The 27,546-nt window shown below is 49.2% G+C and overlaps 1 pseudogene; it reads left to right on the forward strand.

Annotated features, from left to right (window-relative positions):
- The first annotated feature begins 12,063 nt into the window (after nt 1-12,063).
- On the forward strand, nt 12,064-25,538 carry LOC118916362 (putative nucleoside diphosphate kinase; annotated as a pseudogene).
- The last annotated feature ends 2,008 nt before the right edge of the window (nt 25,539-27,546 follow it).

Here is a 27,546-nt window from a genome sequence, read left to right on the forward strand (position 1 = left end):
GCAGGCTCTCGTGTTCACTGGGCTTGGTGAGAGCCTCGGTTTGTCCTCCTCCAAGTGGAGATGAAGAGCTGCAGATTTATCTGAGCTTCACAACTATTGTACTTGCCTTGTTTATGCCCCAGCTGGGTGTCCCAGAGATGTTAACAGAGGAAGGGGGATGGTCTATTTTTTTCAAAAAGAGATGTTAAAGGAACAAAATGAAGCACAAAGCTGAGAGGAGTCTGTCATCCCACGGCCTGAAAGTGTATAGGAGCAAAAAAATCCTTCTGTGAGAAGAATACCCACACGGATCAGTTGACATGGCACTTCTGTTTTCCAGAAGGGACACTCAGGTCCCCATATATAAAAGCACTTATCCAAACTCTTATAGAAAGTCAGTGACAGAATCGAGATTAAAATCCATGTGCACTTTATCCCAGTTTGAGCCTCCACTCTGTACTGCAGGGAGCATGTAGGACAGCCTGAGAAGGACCAGGGGCCCCATGTGGCTGAGAAGATTCCCGGCCAGGCCAGGCCAGGGCCTTGGAACTGTGGTCATCTCTTCAGGGCCTGAACACCACTCACTGGATGCTCAGGCCAGGCCTTCCTTAGCTTCTGCCTTTGTCTCTTCTCCTAAAAGTTTGGCCTTTTCAGAAATGCTGCCATCAACATAATAGAGCTGACGTGCAGTGGGCCACCAGGGCCTGTGTCTCTTGGCATGTCCCACCTCTCTAGGCCAGCTCTAAGCTGCACACACACTACCACCAGCAAGGTCTGAGAGCCAGTGGGTGGTGCGTGGATACTGGTACTATAGATGGAATGTGGGCTTCAGAGTCAGATCTAAATTCAGAACACAAATCTACCACCTCTTAGTTATGCCAACTTACATAAGCTACTTTCTGAGCCTTATTTTCTGAATTTAATTTTCATACCAACCATGTGAAGAAGGTATATTAGAAAACTAAAAAGGTAGAATGGCTGCCCCAGTGTAATAATACTAATCATATGAGAGCTAGGTAATGGCTGCTGTGGCCCCCATTCTGTGCCAGGCATTGCATATTAATCCTCACCTCAGCTCTGTGAGGGAGGTGCCGTGCTGTCCCATTTTATGGATGAGGAAACTAAGGCTTAAGGGGACTGGGTACTTCTTTTGATACCTTGTATGTTCCACATGTGTTTCCTGAGGCAAGCAAGGAGACGCTTTAACAAGGAGAAGCTGAGGCATAGAGAGGAAGATAAAGAATGTGCCTGGGGTCCGCAGTGAAGAGCTGGTCGGGGAGCTGCGGCTGAGTCCAGGTGTCCTGGCTCGCAGGCCAGAGTTCTCTCAGCGCCTACACTCGCTGGGCCCCGCCCAGCCCCGGGGTCGGGGCATCCTGCCCTGGAGCAGTGCTCTCCCAGGCCAGCCTCGCCCCTCCAGTCTGGAAGCACTGCCCTTATCCCCTGCCAGACAGCCTTGTTGCCCAACTCATGGGCGGGAGCCAAGCCTGGCAGCCTTTGGTGGGCATCCAAGTTGAACTGCTCTTTCCTGCGCCGAGTTTAGCACACAGCATGGCTTCATCACCCAAATATGTCCTGCCAGACAGGCCTCAGCTGCTGGCCGGCGGGGCACTTGGCGGCCTGAGAGAACTTGGCGCTAATTGGGCCCAGCCGACGTAAGTTATGGCTCTGGTTCTCTGGTGGGCGGGGGTGAGAGGTGGGGAAGAATGGCAGGGTAAGAACCTCCCAGTGAAAGGAGCTGAATCCTGCAAGGGCCCAGGGACCTCAGCAAGCGTCCAGATTGCTCTGGCCCGCTCCATCCATCTGAAGAGTTAAGAGGCTGCTCCCAGTGATCTCTGACAGCTTGTGCCAAACTGTAGAGCTATGCTGTTGCTGCTGTGTGTATGTGATGTTATTTTTCCTTTTTGCTTGGAACACCATCCAGGATAGATCTCATATCCTGTGGTGCGGTGGGCTGAGTGTCTGTCACCTGACTTGGGGGAGGTAAGACAAAGTCCTTCCCATGAACAGAAGATCTCCCAAGGGCTGCTTTGATGTCTGGAACCTTCATAGCAGAAGGCTTAGCTTCCCTTTGAAACAGAGCAAGAGGGGAGGGCTTCTCAGCGAAGCTGGGTCACTCACTGACAGGCAGGTAGGAGGTTGCTCAGGGTCTGTCCTAAGAGCACACTTGACCTAGAAACAGTGTCAGGTGTGCTGAGATGAAACTGAAAAATGTTGGGTTGTTTGAAGACAAATTATGCCAACCTTATAACTTCTGACCTTGCCAAGCACGCATGTGCCCACTACCCATGCATCCACTACTATGTTCACCCACATCCTTGACATTTACAAAGAACCAGCCGTGAGCCAAGTACCGTGCTAGGCACTGGGAATATTGGGAATATTGATGAATCTGATTCAATTGTTGCCTTATTCAGAGCTATGGTTTACCAAGAAGAACAAACATCTGAAAATCAATGACAAGACAACATGATGAATCCTGCACCAAATAAGCGTACAGGATCCTCTGAGCACAGGGGAAGAAGTTAGGGACTCTGACTTGCGGTTGGGGGGCAGTAAAGGGGGCAGATAAGCTTCCTAGAGAAGGGGGCATTAACAGTGCCTTGGAGAATAAGTTCAAAGTACTAGAGAGGAGAGTTAGCATAGAGGAGAGAACATGAGCAGAAGCTGAACAGAAATACAAAGGAAGCTGTGGTCCGAGAACAGCAGAGTTCCATGGAGATACGTGGAGGATGCCTGGGAGTGGGGGGGGACAAAAGCCATAGTTGAAGCTGAGGCTTGGACTCAAATGAGGTCCCATCTTGGAGGGTCCTTAGCTTGTTCCACTGTTTTTTTCACAGCAGTTCCCAACCCTACCTGTTGTGGATAAAATGAGAGTTCCTGTGGCCAGGATTCTCACCTGGCCCTCGTTGACTAGCTCACTGCACACCTGTGGGCAATACATGGCTGTTGACTCTATATAAAGAGCTCCACCCAGTGCACTAGGCATGATATGGTGGCAGGGCTGCAAGGCTGCAGGAGAGCAGAGCAGAGGCTGGAGTGGTGGCAGCGCCAAGGAGAGAGGCCCAGAGGACAGCTGTGCAGGATGACTGGGCAGAGGCCCGGAGGATGGCTGTGCGGACAGAGGGGCCCAGAGGCAGAGACCAGCTTGCTGCATGCAGACTTGCTCTGAGTGAACGGGACTTTAGTTACTGACCTGCCACCTGGAAATAAAGTTGGGTATAACCCTTTCACCCCAAGAACGTTTTGCTGTCAATTTCTTTGGTCACACTGAATCCATAGCAAACTTACACGGGGCTGAAACCCATTGGCAAGACACCTGTGCATAAGAAACACCTGAGAGCTTTTATAAACTATAAATAGCTTCTAGTCCCCACCCCTGAGATCCTGCTGTTTTCTCCATGGTTTAGCTGGCCTTCTGGGGGCCAGGAGCCTGTATCTTTAAACCAGCTCCCTAGGTAATTCAGAGGTAGCTAGCTAACAACCTAACATTTCTTAAAAATATAAGATGCTCATACATGCATTGAAGAAACATAAAGCAGAAGAGGGAGACAGAGAATGTTGAGGGAGGGGGCTGGCACAATTTTAGTGTGGTCAGGAAAGGAAAGACCTGGAGGAATGAAGGAGAAAGCCAGGGGGAAATCTGGAGAAAGACCACTACCCCATGGTGAAAACAGCAGGTGCAAAGGCTCTGAGGCAGGGCTGACTGAAGTCTTGGATGAAGAACAAGGAGGCCAGTGCTGCTGGAATGTAGGAGATGAAGTCAGTGTGGCAATGGGGGCAGGTGGGTTGTATAGGACTCATCTCCTGGCCTTTTTGAACCATGGGTCCAACTTACCCACTATCTAGTGAGGAAACAGGCTTGGAGAGGGGACACTTTGTAGATACATCTTCTCTGTGTCCCTCTTACACAGCCTCTGAACAAGGCTGGTTGGAGTAGAGGAGCATATTAATGAGTAGAATATAGGCTCTGTTTCCCCAAGAATCCCAGTCTAGGGGAGGAGACCCAGGCTCATCCATCCTTTCCAATAGAAGGCAGACTGCAATCCATGCTGCTCCTGATTCCTACCATAACAGAAATAGCAGTCACAGGTGGAGGGGGCCCTGGACAGAGGTAGACATGTGACCACACAGACTGTACCTGAGTCACACCTTGAAGGGCTCAGGAGGAGGCACTTGCCCAGTGAAACAGAACAAGTGCATGGCTTGAGACAAAGCCAGCATGGATGTCTGTGGTTCGGGGGAGGCAGCATGTGGGGTCAGAAAGTCCTGAGGTTCAAGTCTTGCTCAGCCTTGAAATCTGAGACCAACTAGGGGTAATTGGCTTTACCTCTTTGAGTCTCTCTGGTCTCAATTTTCCCATCTTTTCCACAGAGCTAATCCCTCCTCTGAATATTGGCTGTGAAAATTAATGAAGTGATGTGTCACATGTGTCTCCCAGCCCGGGGCTTGGTGTGAAGTATGTGCTCAGGAAATGCATCTTATTAATGAGTAGAGCCTTCTCTTTTGCTGCACCAGGCTGCTTCCATCAGCTGTAGGGAAAGGAAGGAAGCCAGATGGCAGGGGTGGGAGACCACAGTTTGGTTGACTTCCCTCACCCTCCACCCCTCCCCACCTCCCCACTCCCCTACAGCACCACTTTCTGACTTTATGGAATAGATTATGGGTAAGGTGCCACCTGCCAGTCACCCATAACGATTCACATTGCCCATGCCATTGGCCATTGTGCTCCATACTTCAATTAGACCCTGGAAGTGTTATTGTCATTATTGCCCCATTTCATGGGGTGGTGGCATGTGGAGGAGCAGCAGTCAGTGAAGGAATCACAGCTTCTCTCTGTTTTTTCCTCTCCACCATGCCAACCTCCACGGCCAGGCCAAGGACATACAGATCTCTGAGGAACCTCGCATATGTGGGTGGGCCGTGAGCAGGTTGGAGAGCTGGGATATGAAGGTGTCCTTGGCGACAGTGGTCATTTGGCACCGCCCCTCTGCCCTGCCAGGGTTCCCAGCTGGGCCGTGCCCCAGCCCTACCCTCTAGGCTCAGCTTGGCCCAGACCTCCTTCAGTTTGCTTGCGGTTCCTGCAGAGAGGGCTGGGCTCAGCAGAGGTAGGCTTGCACGTACAGGCTCATCCTCTACCTGCCAAGGAGGGGACATTCAGAGGCAGTCCAGTTAGATGCAAGTGTTTTATTCTCTTGACCATTCATTCCTTCAGTAAGCCCTTCCTTAGGTGTCTTGGGCCCTGTGCCCTGGGGTGAGCACTGGGGAAGAACAGACACACCTGACTTAGCCCCTGTGCTGGGCACATTCACCACACCTGGGGGGACAGAAAGGGCACATGGTCACCAGCTGTGCTGAAGGACCTGAGAAGCACACAGAGCTGGGGTGGTTGGGGTGGGCGGGAGTAAGAGATGATGCAGAGAGCAAGAGGAGGATTCTAGCCTGAGAAACAACGCCTTCCCTCTCTGTCAGAACCGTCATTCATTCGTTCCTTCCTCCTGGGCCCTGGAGAGGCAAGGAGGGCTCAGGCCATTTTCTGAGAATCTCAGAACTGGTACAGGGTTGGGGAGGGACAGGCCCACATTCAACTCTGAAATAGGCCATTAAGAAGCAGAGAGTGGTGGGAAATTGAGGGGCTTGGGGAGGAGGGCTGGAGGGATGGGGCAGCTCCCTGGAGGAGGGGGGGAATTTCAGTTATGCTTTGAATAAGGGAAAGCCTTTGACTACTAGGCCCCTGGGGAACCACATTTAGCATCTGCCTGATGTCCTGGGGTAGTTCTTATTTAAACTATCTGGGTCTTATCTGAACTGGAATATCAGTTTGGACTGACCTTTTTACTCGTTTTTATGTAACAGTCTTTTCACTAAAGGCTACACATGCTCATAAACTTTCTATGATTTGATTGCCTCAATCAAATTTTCAGTGAAATAAATTAAATAAGGATAGGCCATTTTTCAGACTGCATGTCTTGATTTCTGATTTCACACAAAAGGAGTGTGATGTAGGGTGTGGTGTAGGATGTGGTGGGGAGAAGAAAGGACAAGATGTCCCAGGTCCCCTCACCGGGTAGATGGTTGGGGTGGCATTAGCATTCCCAGCTTGCAATGCCTCCGGCCACAGGAAAGGAAGTTCCCGGATCAGGAGGGCTGGGTTGTATTAATGATTAAGAACAAGGGATGTGATTCAGTTATAGCTGGGTTTGACGCTTTGCTCAGAAAACACAAGTCTTTGGGCAAGTCGATTAACTAGTGTAACTATGTCTTGTACATTTCTGTAGGATTATTGAGGACATTATGTGAGACTGTGAAACACTCAGCCCTGTGTCTGGCACTTAGTAGGAACTGGAGAAAAGGTGGCTGATAAACGAGTAGTAGAAATTAGAGTACTGAAAGGAGATAGGGAATACGGCTTGTGGGACTGGATCGTCACAGCCCCTGAGAGCCTGTTACCACCAGGACTGCCACCCAGGCCTCTCTCCCCACTTCCAATTCACACACCTGAACAGGTGCAATCAGAGGCCAGAAGCTGAAATGCTCTAAAATCATAAAACAGTAAGAATGAGGATGATGTCAGCCTGAGGGTTGCCACTGTGGGAATCTGAGGCCCCCCATTCCCCTGAAGCTAGCAGTATCTCTTTGGTCACAAACTTCAGAAGAGACCTAGAGCTTTGCTCCAGCCCAGGGGCTCTGCCCCTTTAAAAGACCCCTTTTCATCTTCATTCCAACTGGTTCTATCTATTACCCTTGAATGGAAATGGAAGCTTAATTTTTCTTGCTTAAAGCCATTAACACTCTGGGCCCTTGACAGGAAACACAGCCCAGCTTTAATTAGCCACAGCAAGCTCCCCGCATGAGCTTCTAGCATAGCCCAGGGACTTCAAAGATAAAGGCTTCTCCATGCTCTCTAATCAGAGCTATTAATGAGCCAATTAAGGCTTTCTCTGGGGCCTAGGCAGGCAGCTCTCTCAGTACACTGGGCACACAGCTCTGCCTGACTGCTGGGAAGCTTGAGAAAGACTGGGGTTGGGAGCCCCAGCTCAGCAGCTTGTCTGCTGTGCATCCTAGGATGGAATAAATGTCCTCTCTGAGGACACTTTCCACAATAGGGGAGAATATCATTATTTCTCCTGAGGAGCAATTATTATAACAGGAATCATTACAGGCCGGTGGGTCTCAAACTTGAGCATGCTTCAGACGCAGCAGGAGGCGGTTTCAGAACTCTTGGCGAGGCCCCACCCTGTTCCTGTCTCAGTTGTTCTGGGAGGGTGGCCAGAAGCCGTGTCTCTAACTTGTTCGCAGGCAATGCCGCTGCTGTGGATTTGGGGCACATTTTGAGAAGCACTGCTCTAGCCAACACGTGTGTGATATGACATGAAGGTTTTGACTGTGTTCGCATCTATAAATGTCCCGCAGCCCTCTCCTTCACCTGTGTCTCATCTCAGCTTCCAGGAGCCTTCTTCTGGGCTCTCCATACCTGGACACACCAGCATTTGTCACTGTGCAGTGGCCTCAGAGGTGGTAGCTCTCCAGGTGTGCTCAGACCCAGGCAGAATTTGGCAGGACCACATCTTTGCCTAATCTTGGCATCAAGATTTTAGGTACTGAATGTTTATATTTTTCTTAAGTCTCCAGCATCTGTTTTGGGAGGGGGGCTGGATTGGGACTTCCTGATTTCAGAGAAGGCAGAGAGCATGGAGTCTTCTTCAAAGTCTTCTTGACAGATGTGCTGCCTGTTGAGTGTTGGCAAGATAGGGACACGAAGAAATGAGGGCAACTCAGTGCACAGGAAACATGAGCAAAGGGGTAGGATAATGCATGTGGTTTATGGAGGACTGCTTAGAATATCCTACTGATGGTCTAACTTAGGTCCCTCATGCTGCATTTTGCCTGTTTCCTTAGGTGACAAGGAGATCCATTCATTTCAACTACTGCCTCCTGCCTGCAATGCCTGATAGCCCGACTGGAGTCACATGGCTTTAAAGACAGACTTGTGGTCGAAGATGTTAACAGTTCACATATTTAGGATGTTGGCTTTCAAATGGGGCTGTTGCCCCTCTGTCTAGACCCCTCTTCACGCTCACTCCCACCTCACATGCCCTTCTTTGTACACCCTCCCACTCACCTCTGCTTCAGGCTTCATGGCTCACCTTAAGTCCCTCAGAGATCTTGTTTTGAATCACTCCCATTTTGGTGAATTTTGCTTTATAGATAGCATATCCTAAAGTGGGTACATATCCAAGTGGGGCCTTGGAGGGTGTTAGCAGCAATAATATGACTGAGGTATCCCTCGGGAAGTGCTGGACTAACTAAACTACATCTGGTATCTTCTCTGCAGGACTTCTCAGAACCTTGAATATACTAATGTGGGTTGAGGGGCTCAAACAGGATGCTTAACAAGCATCATTTCCCAAACTTATTTCGCCACAGAATGTGTACTTTTGCCCACAGAGGATCTTGATTTGGTATAGAGGAACTGGATAAGCCTCAGAGTCCAGCAGACTTGGGTTCCAGTCCTGGAACTTACACCTCTTCAAGCCTCAGGTTCTTTATCTGTAAAGACAGTGGTCCTTACCTGGGAGGACTGTTGCAAGATATATGTGAGATGACTCGAGAGTTTCTCAACCCAGGGCAAGGTATACAGCAGGGGCTCAATAAGTGTGTATTTTCTCTTCTCCCTTTTGTCTTTCTTGGTAGAAGATTACAATCTGAGCCAAAAATGAATTGTACCAAACCGAGTACATGCACAGCATATGTGGATGAATCCGCACTCAGGTACACAGGATCAGAGGAGTGACAGCTTATAAGGGACCGGGCCATCCAAGCAGGCTTCCTGGAGGAAGCAAGTCTTTGCTAGGCCAGATTCTGAAGCAGTTCTCCAGCAAAGGCCTGGGACAGGGGGTGCATCTCTCTGTGAATAAGCTACAGCAGGAGCTCCCTTTTCATTTCCCTTTTTCCCCTTGGAGGACCATCTCCCCACCAAATCAGCAGACACAGCACTTGCCTTCCCCTCCTGTGGCTTGAATTTGGCCAACAGCTCTAGTTCCTGAGGTGTGAGCCTCAGAGTGGGACCCTCCTAGCTTGTGGAAATGCACTGGGTCCGCAGAAGCCTGCTGTACAGAGGCCCTCAGGAAGCTAAGAGCAAATGGGCCACCAGGACTCAGGGCGCTGGCTCAGACCCCACCTATCCCAACCCTGGCTGTTGGTGTTGGCAAGAGAATAGTGGCGAGGAATCTAATCAGGGCTGAGGAGGAAGAAGTACCCAAGATTTTTTCCCCCAGACTCTTTATCACCCCTGCCCCCCCATCAGCCAACCAGAGACCCCTGCTTTGAACCAGGTCCATCTCGTCCTTAACTCATCAAATCTCCATAATCCCTAAAATTAGAACAGTATTTCTCATTTTACTGATGAGAAAACAAAGGCTCAGAGATTCAGCTTGAAACCAAGCCCATCTGGCCCGAAGTCTAAGCCCTTTCCACTTATTTATTTCCTTTTGGGTCTTTCCTAGTTTGTTTGACATGTTACCACCTCCAGAAAATTCTCTTAGTCATCACCCTAGGCTATGCTTATCTCTGTTTCTTTTGAGTGTCTGTGGTTGGAACCACAATGCACATCTCCCATTGGTCTATATATTCAGAAAGGAAAGGACTGGATGGATGCCCTAAACTGTACCCCTAGTGCCTGGCACAAAACACATGTTAGTCTCTGTTGCTAGAGGGGATGTAGTATAATTGTGGAGACTACACAGACGTATCATGTGCTTTGCATCCCCCATCAGGCCTGAGTTGCTCAGTACCTTCTAATCTTTGCATAATTCTCCACTCCTCTTTACACCATGCGGGGCTGGGCTCGCAGACACTTGCTGACTCAACTTTCCAAAGTATCATCCATTTTACCCTCCTGCTTGCTTCCTGGATTTCAGCAGGACCCCAAAATATTCATGAGCAGGTCCCTATGGCTGGACATCTCAGGAGGGCCCTGTAAGATCTCAGCTCTAATTCTTTTCCTTCAAACAAGCTGCCATCCAGCATGTCCACATCAGCCCTGGAGCTCACCCTGCTGCCTGCCAAAACTCACTTCAATGATTAGTGAAGGTGCCAGTGAAATTATGAAAACCATGTGACAGGTAAATGGCTGTTCCTGCAACTTTCTTAGGTTTCAAAGGGAGGATGGCTTGCTCCAGCGTGTGGACTGGGAATTCAGGCTTTGCAAGCACTTTCCAGAATGTATGGGGCACAGCAGACCCTTACAGGATTCTGGTTTTCCCTTTAGGGGAATTTGATTTGGTCTCTGGGATCCTGGGGACTGAGACCAATTATGGAACTGGTTCCACCCAGACACTGTAGTTTGGTTCCCCTGCAAGAAGAGCAGACATGTAAATGGGCTCTGAGAAGAAAGGGAGCAAAGTAAACAGGCCAGAGGGTTCCAGAGCTGGAAAACACCTTGGGTTTCTAAGTCCAATCTTTTCGTTTTTCAGTCAGGGGAAACTGAAGCTCAGAGCAAGGTTTCAGCCTAGAGTCTAATAGCCTCTTGGAGATTGAGCCATGGCTAGAGTGAACACATCAGTTACTCCCTAAAATCTTGGGAAAGCAAATGATAAATGTCCATGAAGAATCCAGAAACTTCTATTTGAATAGGCTGGTAAAAATATAACAGGTGCATGGGATTGGGCTTCTCCTGTCTGTGGGTAACATTGGGCGTGGCCTAGTGAGGTGAATAAGGACAGTGAAGGCTCATTGGGACCTGAGCCAGGTGCTTATCTACCAGCCTCCGGCCACCTGGCTCCATCCCTCAGGTTATGTGGATGCCCAGAGAACTCAGAGGCAGACTACATCCTAGAACAGAGCTCAACTTGGGCACCAAGTTGCCTTTGGCATGGGAAAGAAAAATCTGCAGTTACTAAACATCAGGCTGTTTCTATAGGGCCCCATGAAATACCTGTGAAAGTATTTTCCACACCTCAGTACTGGGGCTTCTATGAGTGGTCCTTTCATAGACATATTGAACAACTCTTGTGTGCTAGCACCTTCAGTGTCTCCCTGTTACCTACAAGAAATAGAAACTAAGCTCTTCCCATGATGTTCAAGACCTTTTTGTACTGATCTGTCATCTCTGAAAACTCATCAGTGCTTGCCATTCATGTCCAGGATGCTGAAAGTGCCATCTACATTTTTTGCCTCTGAATCTTTTTAAAAAGTGCCTCTTTCTCTATCTGGAGAACTCCTCCCCCTTCACTACCATGCCAAAGCCCAGAGAAGTGCCTCTGTCAGGTCTTCTTTCTCCCAATCCCCAGGCAGTGGTGTCTCCAAAACACATCTCAAACCCGACTCTTCACCATGTGGGCTGCTTCCTCCAAGTCCAAGCCACCACCATCTCTGCATCTACTCCGGGAGGCTTCTAACTGGTCTTCCTGCTTCAGATCTTTTCCCACTACAAGAGCAGCAGCCTGCTCATCTTTCCTATCTCATAAGTCAGATCGTATCACTTCTTTGCTTAGACCCTCAGATGGTTTCCCATTACAGTCCTTAATTAATCCTTTGCAGCAGTCTCCCCTGCCTGTCTCTCTATTGTCATATCATCGGCTCTCTGTGTCATTCCCACGTTCCACTCACAGTGGCCACCTTCTTGTCCTGGAACAGACCAAGTTTATTCAGGGACCTTTGCCTTCATATGTCCCTGGAAGTCCCCCTCCCAGCCTCTAGTCCCAGTTCCTCTCATAGCTGGCTCTTAATAATTCAGGTCTTGGCTCAAATATCACCTCTTAGAGAGGTCTTCCCTGACCATTCAATCTAAAGTAACCTCCATTATATCTCCAGTTATTGTCTTTGCAGCAATCATCCCTATATTAAGTTATTTTATGTATTTATTTGTTTCTTTCTCCTGCTGCAGTATAAGCTCAATGATAGCAGAGATGTCACCTTCCTTTATTGACGTATCGTCAGTGCATCAACAGCCCAAGTGCTGAGTTTGTACTTAATAAATGAATATCCAGGAATGACAGCCTTAAGTGGTGCCCCAGCATGCTAAGCCTTTTGACAGATCTGTGTGGGCTTTCTATAGGAAGGGAAACCTGGATGAGTCATAGAAAGATGGCAGGATTTGTGCAGGTAGAGAAAACCAGAGATAGTATTCCAGGAAGTAGGCCAGTCCAGAAGCATAAGTTGAGTGGCTGGAAAGAGACAAGAGTGCAGGGGGACGGCTGGAGGGAGGCAAAGGGCTGAGCACAGGAGACAAGGTCAGTCTGCGCCTCAGCAAGAGGCTGAAGAGGGGAACACTGGGGCCAGGGACTGGCACCAACCCTGGAGGTCCTGGCAGGCCGGTGGGAGAGCCCTTTCCCTCATTCACTTTTGCACTATTTCCAAATTCACTCCTTGCAGCCTTCCTTTGCATGCACACAGTATAATTTCCAACTGAAAAGTTGACAGGAGCCACAGCAACTCAGAGTGCCCCATGAGACCCTCACTGGCAAATGGAAATGAAGCCCACCCCTGCTGGGCTTGAGCAATGCCTGTGCCAATACAAGGTCTCAGAGAAGCCACGGCAGAATTCATCTGAATGGGAAAAAATAGCAAGTTACAGAGTCTTTGCCTGCAAATGGGCTCAGCTGGGATCCAGTCACAGAATCTTTGAATCCCAAACTTTCAGAACACAGCGCTCTCTGGGCCCCTAGAAGCTCTCTAGTCCGACCTCCTTTGCCCTTTGCCTCCATCCCAAGTCGCATCTGCACACCTCCAGTGATGGTCAGCTTCCCACTCATGTGGCAGGAGAGCTCTGACTTGAGAGTCTTCCTCAAATTGAGATCTCTCTGGAACCCCCTGACTGGACTTCACTGACTCTGGGGCTGCCCACTCTGCCCTCCAGGCAGTATGGTGAACACTGGCAAGCATCACACCTCCAGGGCTCTCTTGCCAGACCCCAATTCCAGGCTTCCACTTGTGCTCCTCTGTTTAGCTTCAGGGTCCCCCTCACACCGCTGGGCTTGTCCCAGTTTATCATCACTCTGCTTCCATTGCTTTGAGGAAAGTCTCCACAGGAGGGTGCCAGGTACCCAGGGTGTCCGTCTCCCATCACATCCTTCTTACTCCTACTTCAAGACCATATGGCATTGCTGGTGCAATGTAAAATGGTGCAGTTGCTGTGGAAAACAGTACGGTGGTTTCCTCAAAAGTTAAACGTTGAAGTACTATATGATCTAACAATTCGCTTGTCAGAATATACCCAAAATAATTAAAAGCAGGAACTCTAACACTTGTATACCAATCCTCATGGCAGCGTTACTCACAATAGCCCAAAGGTGGGAACCACCCACATGTCCGATACAGTCGAGTAGATAAACAAAGTGCAATACGCACATAGAATGGGATATTAGTCAGCCTTAAAAAGGAACACAATTCTGAGACATATTACAATATGATGAACCTTAAAAACAGCCTGCTGAGTGAAATAAGCCAGACACAACACTGTATGATTCCACTTATGTAAGGCACTTAGAACAGGCAAATTCCTGGAGACAGAAAGTAGAACAGTGGTTACCAGGGGCTGAGGGAGGAGGAAATGGGGAGTTACTGTTCAACAGACAGAGAGTTTCTGTTTGGGATGGTGATAAACTCTGAAGATGGATAGTGGTGATGGTTGTACAACACTGTGAGTGCGCTTAATACCACTGAAGTATACATGGAGAAATGGTTTCAGTGGCGATATGTTTTGTATAGTTTACCACAGTAAAAATTTTTGCAAAAGGCCACGCTTATCTACCTTCCATTCCCTTCCAAAGACTAATCAAGCACCAGACATCTGTAAAGTACTAAGTACAGGGACTGTTGGACATGTGGGTGCCGTTGCAACTGGAAGCCGAGACTGTCCTTGTTCATAACAATGCTAACAGCCAAGCACCAGGCAAAACAATGAACATGGATTGCTTTATTTAATCCACACAGCTTTGTCCAGTAGCCATCACTGTACAAATATGACAAATGGAACAGGGATTCAAAGAGGCTAAGTAGCTTGCTCAAGACTACACAGTGACAGATTCTGGATTCAAATGGAAATGTCTGCTTCCAGAGGCTACGGTTCTCAATCATAATACTTGACTACTTCTTGAAATAAACTTCAGAAATGCCTAAAAGCAAAAACATACACACATGCACACACATACAAACCTCTGGGAGAGTTTTTTGAGTGGAATGTGTGCAAAATCTTGTCAGAGGGAGTACCTATTAACTCCTCAAGTATGCAGCTGGTCTCTCTTGCTCACTGTTCTATCCTTAATCAATACTTGTTAAATGAAGAAGTGTTGAGTGACTATTGGTGTGTCCTGAAGAAGTCAGATTTCCAGAAACATGGTGTTTCAGCTGTGCCCTGTGGGTTGGGGAGAAGGGAAGGAAGAGGACCTCAAACTGCACCTTGTCCAGGAGCCTCTGCCAATCTTGGGCTGTGCTGTGGGGCACCTGTGCTCCTCTACCCTCTCCCACCCCTTGTTGATGGCAGGAGTACCATCCTGGGCTGAGCTCCTCAGCTCACTGTTTGCTGCTCCACTAGATAGGCACTCCTGGGGGGTAGGGTTCTGGGCTAACCCTCTCTGTGCCCAATGCCCAGCCAGGAGCTGGCACAGAATTGGTGATCTGGGGTTCCTCACTGGAGAAATGAACAAAGGGAGAGTGCTGGAGAAACCCTACTGGAGAGTTCAACCTTGAGGAGCTCTTGTTCAATTCTCCTTATTTCCCTATAATTAGAACAAATTCCCTGTTAGCTCAGTTTCCATTCCTGAAGGTGGAAGGAATTCAGGAAACTTCTCCCAAGTTGCCGAGCCTGGTTCTCAGTGTGACTGTCTAGACATATAACCTGCAGGCTGCCCCCAGCGTGATCTTGCAGAACTTGGTGGGGGGTGAGTGGGTGCTGCAGCGGCAGCTGGCGCAAGTTACCTTCAGGGCTCGCAAGGCCTCTGCTCTGCGCCAGGGAGTTGCCTGTGCTGACACCTGGCTGGCAGTCACCTGTGCAGGTGAGAGCTGGGCTACCGCTGCCATGGGGCGGAAGCCTGGGGGCACAATTCACATTGAGTGCATAGTGAATGGGGTTCCCTGGAGTTGGGGGTCATGGCCTCCCTGGGGCAGAAGTGAGGCTACTGGAGCAGGCCTGTGTGGTTGGGCCATCTCCCCAGCTGGGTGAAAGCCTGCCACCCTCAGAGCTTGTCTGCTCTTGGATTGTCCAGCCTTGTAGCCTGGATCCCCTACTGCCAGCGTTGTACTGTATTTGGACTTAACGTCTGCCTCTTACTGAGCAAAAAGGGGTGAGGAGGGAGTACAGGACAGATCTGGGATCAAGCCTAAAATTAGTCACATTAGCTGTGTGACCCTGGAAAAGTTATTTCATCTCTTGGAGTTTCAAACTTATTTTACTTTGAGAATAACAAAACCTACCTTCAGGGTTCTTAGGAGGATTAATGAGATTTATAAAAGGCTTAGAACAGTAGCTGGCACATAGTCAGTTTTATATAAGTGCTCATTAAATGAATGCAAATTTATCTTGGTTTATCTCAAGTGTCAGTCTTGGAACTTAAGAAACAGTTCTTAAAAAAATAGTTGTGGGATAAATGGGTAACTGAAACCTGGATCCGAGTCCTCACTCTACCACAAACACATGGCATGACTTTCTCTCTCAGAGCCTCACTTCTCCAATTTGTATAATGGGTGTGTATGACACATTATCCTGAAGGTCTCCTCCAGATTGAATATGACAGGACTCAAGAGCGTGTCACACTGGGCCCCATCTATCCTCAACTGTCTCCAGCTCTGGCCTACTTCAACCCCAGCTACCCCTGATCCCTGGAGCATCCAGGCCTTCTGTGCTGCAGAACTCAGGCCTCTTGGAAATGCCTGGGCCAGGGATTGTCAACAAGGATTAGTTCTGGGAAACACACCAGCCAGCAGAGTGTCCCCAGAGAGGGCACTTATCCTGCCTGGCCACTGAGGGGGTGGACTGAACATTCCAATCAGCCAAGTGGCCTCAGGGGAGAATTTAGAGAAAAGGGCAGTGGGAAGCTGGTGCGAGAGGTCTCTTAATCCTGGGGAATTTAGAGCCACTGCAAAGTGGACTCCTAGCTGAGCAGGGATTTGCTTCTCCTCCCAGTCTCCGCCGACAGCTTCTGCGAGAGAGAGGATTTAAATAGCAAAGGTGACTCGGCTTGATTTGACCAAGCTCTCAGTTAGATGCATTCCTCCTTTGGTTCCCAGGGTTCAGAAATAGTCTGGTTGAGGATATGGAGGTGCCCTGGGAGAAAGGAGATGGTCTCTTCTCAGGTGTCAGGGACACAGGCTGTACCAAATAAATGTGGAGGGAGCCTCCTGGACCATCGTGGGGCATTTTATGGCTTAGTAGGCTGCAGAATTGTCTTGTGTGGTCCTCTAGGTAGAAAAAGTGAGCCCCATGGAATAAAAAAGACCTGCTCAGTATCACCTTTGAGCAAACTAAGTCAATGACAAAGCCAGGGCTAAGACTGGGTCTCCTGACCCTAACGTTGGCTGACCCTTATTCCTTAGACACACAGCTTTTGTACTAGCCTTAAGCAGCATAAACCAGGGCATTGTTTTATTTGGTGCACATTTACCCAGACTTTGCCATGTGTAAGCCCTGAATAAGGCACGGGCAAGGGTGGGGCGGGGATGGGACAGAGATGAACCAGGCACCACCCTTGTCCTCTAGCTGCTAAGACAGGGACTTCAGCAGCCTGAGAATAGATGCTGTAGGAAGGTGGAGTGGAGGGAGGGGAGCACATCTGGCCGTAGGGGGAAAGGGCCTAGGAGCTGGGAGCTGGAAAGCTGCTTCTGTTTTTTGTTTTCTGTTTCACTGCTCTTATCTCCCCTATTAGCCCAGGAGAGGGATTAAGGCTCCCTCATTTGCCAGGGTGATCCCTTAGGCCAGTTCTCTGCATCACCCTCTCTCTTCAAGTAGCATGACCTCCCACTGAGTCTCCCTTCCAGATGACTTCTGGTTTGTCCCAGTCTGGCTCCTGCCTGGCTCTGGTGAATCATCTCTCACCTGGGGCATCCCTTGCCTCCTGGCAACAGCCCACAGTTGTCCCATGCCTCTGCTCATTGCAGCTAGAGTGGCCTTTCTGCAGTAGAGCAACCTAAAGGAACTGAGCTTTGTGGGTATCTGACATTGCCTCCGGGGCTGTCCTGGGACAGGTGCAGCCAGAGAGGTCCTGGCAACCCCAGGGGTCAGAGTCAGGATGGCTGGGAAGAACCCATGGGGCAGGCTGTTTCAGCTCTGGGGAAGGTGCTAGCCAGAGCGTCCTGTGTGGTAACAGACTGCTGGGGTCAGGGAGGGGAGGAAGCAAGGGAAGAATGGTTTCTCCCATCTTGGGAGATATATGATCAGGGCCTTGAAACCCTGTTACTTGCTTGGACATTGTAGAGGTTATTTAGGCAGCAAATACAGGCACCACATTCTAGACCAGGACCTAAGGTTGTAAGCACTCCAGTATACTGTCTTTGTTTGCATGTGGGTGTCCCTTCTTAGGCGGGGAGCAATTTGAGAGCATTTATGGTTGCAAATAAGCATATGGGTCCAATTCATCTTAGCCTCTTAACCTTTAGCAGAGAGCTCAGCTAGATTCAGAAGCACTTGCTGAGAGAATGAATGACTTGTGAGCATCTGAAATCCCAGAATTACTACAGGACTGGGACTGGCTGAGGCGTGAGAGGGACTCAAGTGTGGAGAAAAGGCTCCTCTCTGGTTGCTCTTCTCTAAGAGCTCCCCCACTTCAGAAGACTTGTAAATAAGAAGGGCTCTCTGGGCTAAATAAGATCTGGCCTGCCCCCAGCCTCCTCTCCCCGCAAAACCAAATGTGCACATGAAAATCCAACTTCCTTATCTGCCTAGGCTCAGATTTGGCACCCTGGGGCTTGAACGGCCAAGAGAGCAACTGATGGTCCATCCAGATGTCCTTAAAGGCCTCCAGCTGTAGACCACAGATTATTGCTCCTTCCAAGGTGCCAGCCCCAACTTCCACCTGCATGGAAGTGTGAGGAATGCAAGAGACTACCCTGGATGGAACGGAAGGGACTGCATTGGAAATCCCAGTTAGGGAGGTAAGGATCCCAGTGAGAACGAAAGACAAGGCTGGAAGGGTCCCAGGAGAGGTCAGAATGCGAGAGGCCAAACAAGGTGGAAGCCCTCACCTTCAGAAGGGGGGTTCTCTCTGTAAGACAGAGTCCTTAATGCACACTCGGTGAATGGGTGGTTGGATGGCTGGAAGGATGGATGGCAGGAACAGGGGGTGGTTCGTTCAAGGATTTACTGGATGCTTCCTTAGACTCTGTGCTATGAATCAGGCCCAGCCTCTGTCCTGAAGGAACTCAATAATACACAAGCAGTGACACCACAGTTGTCGGTCAACTTGGAGAAGGGCCTTTAAAGATGGAGAGAGTTGTGGCTATATATTGAATACAAGATTAAACAGAATTCTGATGAGGTTCAGGGATCACTCGCCTGAAATTTGAGATGCTCTGAACATGTCATGAACCACTTTGAGATGAAATTCAATATGATCAAATACCTTGGTTGGTGTTAAATTTAAGCTTTCTTAAATGATTTCAGCATGATTAAGATATAGTGGGCATAAAAGTTCATGAAAAACTTATGAAAGAATATGTAAAATTGAGAAAATTACATCTCTTAATGTAGTTTGTGTGTGTGTGTGAATTGAACACTTGAAGGGGAGGAACACTCTATAGTCTTTCATTTAATACAATCCATGTGAGGATTATGACACATATACTTCTCACATAAGAACACTTGGGTTTAGTAATTGTTCAAGGTCTAACAGCCAAAGTGGCAGAGCTGAGACTCAGTACCGTAGCTCCGACCTGAGAGCCAACTAATGTCTCTCATATCCCTCTTATATACGGATCTTAGGATTTATATCAGCAGAAGACCCCCTGGATACAACCCCTGGAACTCCAGAGCCCACAGAAATGGAGGTTGAGAGTCTTAAGTCTGAACCAGGACCTGGAAGCAGGGGAACCTGGGGTCAGCTCAGTGGAGAAGTAATATGGTTCCATGTGACTGAGAAGAACCTTTGCTTAAGGAGAAGCAGGAGATAAGGGCCAGGAAGGGAGACTGGGCCAGTTGACAGGGGGCTTTGAACACCAGATCCAGAACTATTCTCCCTTTCCAGTGCCCTTGGAATAGATTGATGCCCAGTAGATGTGTGTTGGAGGTATTTATAAACCATCAAAATGCCAAAGAAGCTTGGTATAGTAGTGGGGGAAATGGAATTTGAGTTATTTGAATTTAGTTTCTGTTGTTTCTAGGAATAGAATTTATGACAAGGACTTCAACTATTAGCTAACATTGATTGACTACTTACTTTGTACTAGGGACTCTTCCAAGAGCTTTACATGAATCAACTCATTTATTCTCACAACAACTCTCTGAGGTGGATATTTGCTATGAACCCATTTGACATATGAGCAAATGGAGGCAGTAGTTGTGCACCTTGGACAGACGACATGTTCTCTGGGTCCCAGTTTTTACATCTATAATATAGAGAATTGAGCCAAATAAAATAACTCATGTGAGCATGGCCGACACACAGCTGGTATGTGAGAAATGTTAAATCTTATTCTGACATGAGAAATGAAGTGACATGTCCAATTTTTTCTGACTCCAAACTCCCTGGTTCCTCTGCCACCCAGCATCCATCCCAAGGGCCTAGTGCAGAGTAGGTGAGCATTCAATCTCTTTAAGTGGTTGATGAAATTTTGGTGAATTCCAGGGCCTGAGCTGGACTGGCTGCCCCCATGCAGTTCACCTGTAGAAGGGATGGGGTATGTTTTCTTGAGCTGGGAGGTTCCCTCCTGCAGACACGACTTACTCACAGGGCCTGATCTCAAAGGAGAGAGTTGCAGGCAGCCTCAGGGGAGGAGTAGTGGGGATCCCCTGACAAGGTGTCATTCCCTTTATGCTTGGTGTCAGCCTTTGGGCGGGGTGGACCCCCAACTATCTAGGTGGGATGTGCAAGACTGTGCCGACTTGTCTGAGAGCCAAGTGGGGGTGGGGAGTGCACGTGCCTCCCACCGCTGGGTATGTATAGCAACAGGTGTGTGTCTTAGTGTGGATGATTTGATCTTTGTGCCCATTTCCTCCTAGAAGTGGATTATCTGCTCCTTTAGAAACAAAATCACTCAACTAAGGAAACACACTCTGAAATGTCAGGCTGGCAAGTTCTGATTGTAGGTGTCAGACAGGTTGTACCCTGCACCCTGCTCTTTGCAGAGAGGTCTTTTCTCTAGCACCCACTCCCTGCCCAGGATTTCTGCAAAACTTAGGATAACAACATCTGGCCTTGCATGGTAGAGAGAAAACTGGGGGTGGGAGTGGAAAGGTGAAGCTAGTGTTGAAAAAGGAGCAAAGAGAGGATAGAGAGAAGGGGCAGAGTTGGGCAGAAGGAGCAAGCCAGTGGGGTTTCCCACATTACGTGGCACCCAGTAGCATGGTGGTGTGGTGGGAGGCACGTGCCCTCTGCTGTCACATTCACCTGGGACTTGCTGCAAGGCCTGTGGATCTGCACTAAGTCCAGCCAGTGCAGAGCTGGCTGGGAGTGGCCCCACTGCACTTGCAGCAGGGCTGGGTGGGTTTCAGAGTCAGCCTGGGGCTGAGATCACAGCACAGGGATTCAGCCAGACAGGCTCTCAGCCTCTCTCCCAAGTGAGCCTACAGAAGGCTGTATTCTAGGCCACCTTGGGTAGAAGCTGTTCTCAGGAAAGCCCAGCTGACCCCGGCCTGTCAGACCTGCCAGACCCTCCCCTAGCCCTTCTTGGACCCTTTCAGCTGGAGACTGTTTGCACAGCTGGGGTGTGGGTAGAGGGTAGGTGGGAGAGGCTCCCTCTGGGTCCTGAGGCTCTGGCTAAATATCCCTAGCCCAGTTGGAAATAGCCCTGAATAACGAAAAGGGCCTGGCAGATCCATGAATGGGACAGAGTCCTGGCACTGCTATTTTCAAGCTGCCTGATCTCTAGCAAGTTATACGGTTTCTGTGAGCCTTCGTTTTCTTATCTGTAAAATGGAGAGAATAATAAACATAGCAGTGTTTGGGGGAAACAAACCTGCCATGCATATAAATGACCAGCCTGACACCTGATGCAGTGGGGGGCTCAAAATGTGCACTCCCTTCTACTTCTTTTCTTTCTATCCCCTTTCTCCTGTTTTGTGCTCTGTAGAGCTATTTGTTAATTATTCCAATATATAGTCACTGAGTGTCACTGGTGGCAGGCACTGTGGTGAAGGAGGCAGGCCCTCAAAAACTCACAGCTGTGTGGCAGAAATAGAAATACAAGGAAGTGTGATGAGAACGAAGTGAAACCCTTCCCAGAGGTGGTGTCAGGACTGACTCTAAAGGCTCCTCAGCAAACAACCTGAGTGGTCAGATGCCCTCCTGCTCCCTGAGCAGTTCATCAGCTTCCATTCACCCATGAAGCACTGCCTCCTCCATGAAGCCATCCAGGCTTCCACCCAGTTTCCCACAAGCCCTTGTTCTAAACACTTTACAGCCCAGTCCTTGGAACAATACTGTGAGATGGGTATTATTTCCAGTCTGGTTTACAAATAAGGCACCGGGACTTAGAGGAGTCAGTGAACAAGGGCAGGATGTCATCTGAATTCAGCTCTGTCTGAGTCTAGGGTCTGAGCTCTTTCCATAAAGCTAATTTGCCTCTTCCTTAGGCCTTCCTCTTACTCTGGGCTTCCTTAGCCCCTCCAGAGCAATCACCACCTGGTTTTTATTTATTTGTTTGCTAAGTAGTTGTCCCCACCAGTCTAGAAACCTTTCAGGAGCTGGACTGTACCTGATTCCTGTCTGTGGCCAGGGGCCCAGTGTAGGTCCAGCATGGAACAGGCATCAACGGTCACTTGTTGAGATGGAACCAGTTCAGAAGCACAAAGTAATAGTCTCCCACAGTTCAGCTGGGCAGAGCCTGTGATCAGGTTCCACCTTGGCAGCTTGATACCCCTACCCTGCCACCTGTGACCCAAGTCTTTCCCTCCCTCCTTTTCCCATGGTCTCAGGTGCTCTGAGGGTTGGCAGGATGTGACAGGGTGGGCGATGTGGTAGCCGCACTTGTCCAGTCAAGCAGGCCAACCCAAGTGCACCTAACACTGAGGTAAGGCCAGGGGAGGGAGACACGCACAGCTCATATGCCTAGGAAAACCCAGTACAGCTTTGCAAAGGAGCTTAAGGAATTTAGGACTGGGACAAAGGGCTCAAAGAATCGGCGCAAAAAGCAAGCAGTAGATTTGGCCAACTCCTCAAACGCGGACCCATCTGTTCTTGGCATCTGAGTGGCTGCTCCTCTTCCCTGCCTCAGCCCAGCTACAGTTGTCCCATTTGCTTGGTCCAGTAGGCCCCGAGGCCATGGGGGCCTGGGAAGGACTGACAGGTTGTCACGAGAGCTGACTTTTGGATGGGAACTCGGTTCCCCGGCAGATCAGACAGCAGCTGAGATCCCAGAGGGAGATGGCCCTGGTGATGGATGCTCTGAGACCTTCCTGGCTGTCTCCACTCTGTCTCCCCTGCTGATCCCCCAAGCTTTCACTGGCCTTCTTGTACTCACCTTGGTTACTGGCCAAAGGTGCTGGCGGTGGAAGAGCCTGCCATCACATCAGGCAGGGGATGCAGGGAGACTTGAGCCATCAGTTCATGAATCAGCTCAGCTCCAGCCTTCCTGTCAGTTGAACCCGACACAGCAGTATCTGGAGTACATGCCCCAGGGCCATGGTGCTGTGGAGCAGAGATGGAGGCCTCCAGGACCAGACAGAACTGGCTCCAAATTCTGGCACCACCACCCACCAGTTCTGTGACCCTGAGAAGCCACCTGACTTCTTGGGGCCTCAGTGTCCTTCTCTGTCAAGTCAGGATAATAGAATCCACCTTGCCAGTTCACAGGTTGTTGAGAAGTTCAAATGAGAGAAAGAATTTCCAAACTGTTGCCAGTGGGCATTAAGATTATTGGTAACCACGTAGTAGGCTGGTGGCAGCATCCAGCTCAAACCCAGGTCTCCTGACTCCCAGACTTGTTCTTACTCTGTATTAGCCCCTCATTTTGACTAAGGTTAGTTTGGGTCTGGTCTGGTGGCAGGGGAATATACCTGATGACCTCAGGTTCAGCCCCTCCAGGTCTCTGGGTTCAGTTCCAGGGGTTGAGAGCATGTAAGAATTGGGCCGTTGCCATGTTTAACTGATTAAATCACTGGCCAGTGAATGTGGCTAATGGGATTGTACCTACCCATGGATCTAGATCACTAGACACTCAGTGTGAAGGGTATGTGACGGGGGAGGAGGAGGATATAAGCTCCAGCCTTTGAGGAACTTGCGTACTCTTTGGGGAGGTGGGATACCCATATAAGAGATTTTTAGTTAAAAATATAGAGCACAGCATCCAAGACACAAAATCTGGTCTGTTCACACAACATCCCCAGTGCACACCATCATTATTCAGTAAATACCTGTTAAATGAAGGAATAAAGAGATGAATGAATAGCACAGACAATCTTTGCATGTTATCCATATATCCTTTGGGATTTCCATGCTCCTGGGTGACTTGGGGAAAACGTGGGCTGAACCTCAGACTGTTTGGCTGTTCCAGTTTTTCTTCTTCTCTGGCCCCACTCAGGGGAGCATAAACTTCTCCCTCTGGGTCAAACCATGTGACCCCCACACAAAACTTTGCCCTCTCCTTTTTCCACAACATTTTAATCACCTTGGGAATTTTGCCATGATTTGTTCCTTTGAGGGCATCACAAGGGAGGGGTCACAAGTTTTGCATATAGTACTCCCCACTATCCAAATTCCAAGCTCCTGCCCTGTGTCCTCTCCCCAGCCCTCTGGGAAAGGTGGGTCTAGAGGGTACTGCCCAACCCCTTCCTGTCCTAATCCATGACTTTTTCTGTAGAGAGAAGGGCTGTCAGTCTGCTTTCCCTACCCCAGAGAGCTCCAGGAAATATAATGTTGTCTATTTTCCTTCCACATTACCCTCCCCAGGCCTCGTGAGTGCCCAGACAAGTTCCCAGAGGGTAGTGGTACAGGTTCAGACTGTGGGCAGAGAAGCCCTTCCTAACACTGAGATGGATCTAGATTGCCTAGAGGCACTGAGCTTCCCACCACAGCGGTGTGCCAGCAGCGTGAGGTGGCAGAAGCAACTCAGGGTTGCAGATGTGAATCCTCAAATATTTATTCAACCTGAGGGTTGGAAAGGAGAGTGGCCAGCAAGCAGGAGACCTGGGTTTATGGCCCCCGCTCTCTACTGACTGTCAGTGTGAGCCTCATTAAGTCCCTACCTAATCTTCCGTCTTAGCTTCCCCATCTGCACCACGGTTGAGGAGCAGAGGATAGGGAGGTCAGACTGGGTGCCCAATCAGGGTTCCTTTGGCTATGAGACGCTGTGGTTTCCTCATATCTCAGAAGTGGAAGGTGATTTGCTTTTTCTACAATTAGAATTGAGTGTCAAGTTTGTGGGAAATTGAGAATGACTGGATCTTATCTCTCTGGCTCCAGGCCCAGTTAGGGCTCTGTCTGGCTGCAGCAGAGAGGAAAGGAACACCCCAGACCCTCTTCTGGTCTGTGGAAAAAGCGAAGTAAGCCCTTGACATCCCGCATGCAGTAGGCCCAACCAGTCAAGCCTGGCCTCCCCAGCTGTGGAGACAGAGGATGGTAGCACACAGAGCACTGTGACCTCTGTTGGGGTGGGAGGTGGAAATGGGGTGGTTTGGGGGAAGGGGAGCATCCTTCTGCATCTCTGTGCTGCTTGGCTCTTGGGATGGGACTGGGACATGGAGCCCACTCCTGTCTGTCTTCCTCTTGCAACGCACACTCCCTGGGAGGATATGGCACAGCATGGATCTCTGTGATTCATATTGATATTGCCCCAAATATTCCCAAAATTTTCCCAACTAAGGTGTCCAATGATCTCTTTAATTGTTATTAAACACTTTTGAGCAATCACCACATGTCAGGTTTTGTGCTAGGCACTGAGATACAGCAGTGAGTACGCGAGAAATAGCTTTCAACTTGGGTGTGCCCCATACCTGCCCCTCACACCCATCCCCCTAGGGACCCAGGCTCCCAGCCTCTGGGACCCTGCCAACTCGGAGCCCACGTTCATCGCCATCAAGTCAGGGGGGCTGCAGTGCAGCCCGGAGGGCAAGATCATCAAGCACTTTGAGCAGAAGGGATTCCACCTCATGACCATAAAATTATTTTAGGCCCCTGAGGCACAGCACTACACTGAACTGAAGGACCACCAGCTCTTCCCAGGGCTGGAAATACATGAACCCACGGCCATGTTCTGGGAGGAGCTACGTGTGGTGAAGATAGGGCCAGTGATGCTTCAGGAGACCGATCCAGCAGAGTCTATGCCGGGCACCATTCAAGGTGACTTCTGCATTCTAGTTGGCACATCATTCATAGCAGTGATCCAGTAAGAAGTGCTGAAAAAGAAATCATCGGATAGTTTAAGCCCAAAGAATTGGTGACTACAAGTCCTGTGCTTTTGGCTGGACCTATGAATAAAGGGGGACAGAGGAGCAGTTCCCTTCAGCACTGCTTCATATGACCCTGGGCCCAGTACTTCCTTCCATAGACATGGAAGCAATAGAATTGACCTCTCTCTCTTCCAGAACATATTAGCCAATACAACTTTCAGAAACTGGGAAAAATAAAGAAGAGAAGGAAAAAATGGAAAGAGAAAAGGAAAAAAAGAAGAAAAGAAAGTAAGGGAGGGAGGAGGGGAGAAGGGAAAGGCCCTGTCATATTTATGGTGAAAGACAGCATTATAGTGCAGGAGCCCAAAAGGGCTATGGGAGCATGGTGGGGCTGAGGCCGCTGGTACCTGGATGTGAAGGAGCCAGACAAGGATTCTGAAGTCCAAGGAGGAATCTGTTAGGCAAAGGAACATAAGGAGGAGACTGGTGTGTTCCAGGCAGAAGGAGCAATGCCTGCAAAAGCCTGTGGTGGGGAGAGAGCAAGGCTTAGCCCGAAGTGATTAATTCTTGAGTGTGAATGGCTGATGAAGAGCCAGGGATAGGAGGGGGTGGGGAGGGGAGTTGGGGGCATGTAGTGGAACTAAGGCTGGAGAGAAAAGGCCAAGATCAGGCAGGGTCTAGGGCCATGCGGATGAGGCCGAACATTATCCTGGAGGCAGTGGGAGCCTGTGAAGAGCTTTAGCTGGAGTGACAGCCTAATTTGTACTTGAAGAAGATGGCATTGATGCTGTGTGGAAGATGGGCTGGAAGGGGAGCCTGGAGACAAGATGGGAGACTGGCTCAGTGAGCCAGATGAGGAGTGGTGGTGGACAGACTGTGCTGGTGGGAATGGGAATGGAGAGAAGTGGATGGGTCTGGGAGACCTTGAGGAGGTAGAATCCATAGGACCTTGGTTTCCCGTGAGCCCTGCACTATGGATGACGTTATTTTCCAAATCCATTAGGGTGATTGCATCTTTCAAGCAATCAAATTTATATCATTAAAATAATAATAGTAAAGGAGCAGGTATGAAATTGGATGCACTTTGTTCCTGCAGCTTTGGAAATGGGGTTTATCCCCTCACCCCTATCATGTCATGACAGCAGGCAGAACTTCAGGCTATCAGGAGCTCAATAATTTTGCTTAGTCAGTATAATCACAATACTCACTTAGTCAATATAATCACAGCCCAAAGCAGCAAAACTTGATGTTTTAGGTGCCTAAAGGTTGTAGTTGGTTGTCAAGACCTAGTCTTTCTGCCTCTGGTGTCACCCTCCAAGTGGGTGCTCGCACTACAGTCAGAAAGCTTTTCTTAAAATGAAAATTGGATCCTGTCTTAAAATTCCATGGTGGTGCCAGGGTGCCTCTCTCTTCTCTCTCAGCAGCCTCTCCCTCAGTGGACCTCATCCTCATCCATGGACACCACCCATATCTATTTAGTCTCAAATACACCTCACAGTCGCAACGCTGTCCTGATCTCCAGACCCCAAATCCCACCCAGTAACCCCAACCTGGGTGTCTCACTGGCACCTTAGACTCACTCTGACCAAACCAAACTCCTAGCCTTCTATCAGGCTCCCGTCTCACAGCGCTTGCCTCTCTGTAAGCACTTCCACTAGCCCTGTGGTAAATATCCCTGGTAGGCACCTTCCTTCTCTCTTACCCTCACACTCAGTCCATTACCAAATCATTCTGATTTACCTGCTTCTTTTCAGCCTTGCTGCCTACCCCCACCCCTCAGTCTAAACCCCATGTTCTCTTGTGGGATCCCCTTAGGAACCTCCCATCTGCAATTTCTGCTTCCATTTCACTTCTGTCTAAGCTGTTCTCCTCATAGCAGCCAAAGGGACCTTTTAAAGTATAAAATGGATAGTGTCATTTCTCACCTCCCTTCTTAACATTGAGCAGAGCTTCCCACTGCTCTTAAAATATCATCCGTTAACAAGCCCAGTGTGATCTGGCCCCTGCCCACCTGCGGTGGATTTGTAGTGTGTCATGTTAGCCTGCTGGAACTACACTTCCCAGAATTCCCTTTGTTGCATATTCCAGTTGTACAA

This window comes from Manis pentadactyla, chromosome 4, assembly GCF_030020395.1.
Source record: "Manis pentadactyla isolate mManPen7 chromosome 4, mManPen7.hap1, whole genome shotgun sequence".
In the NCBI taxonomy this organism is placed as follows: Eukaryota; Metazoa; Chordata; class Mammalia; order Pholidota; family Manidae; genus Manis; species Manis pentadactyla.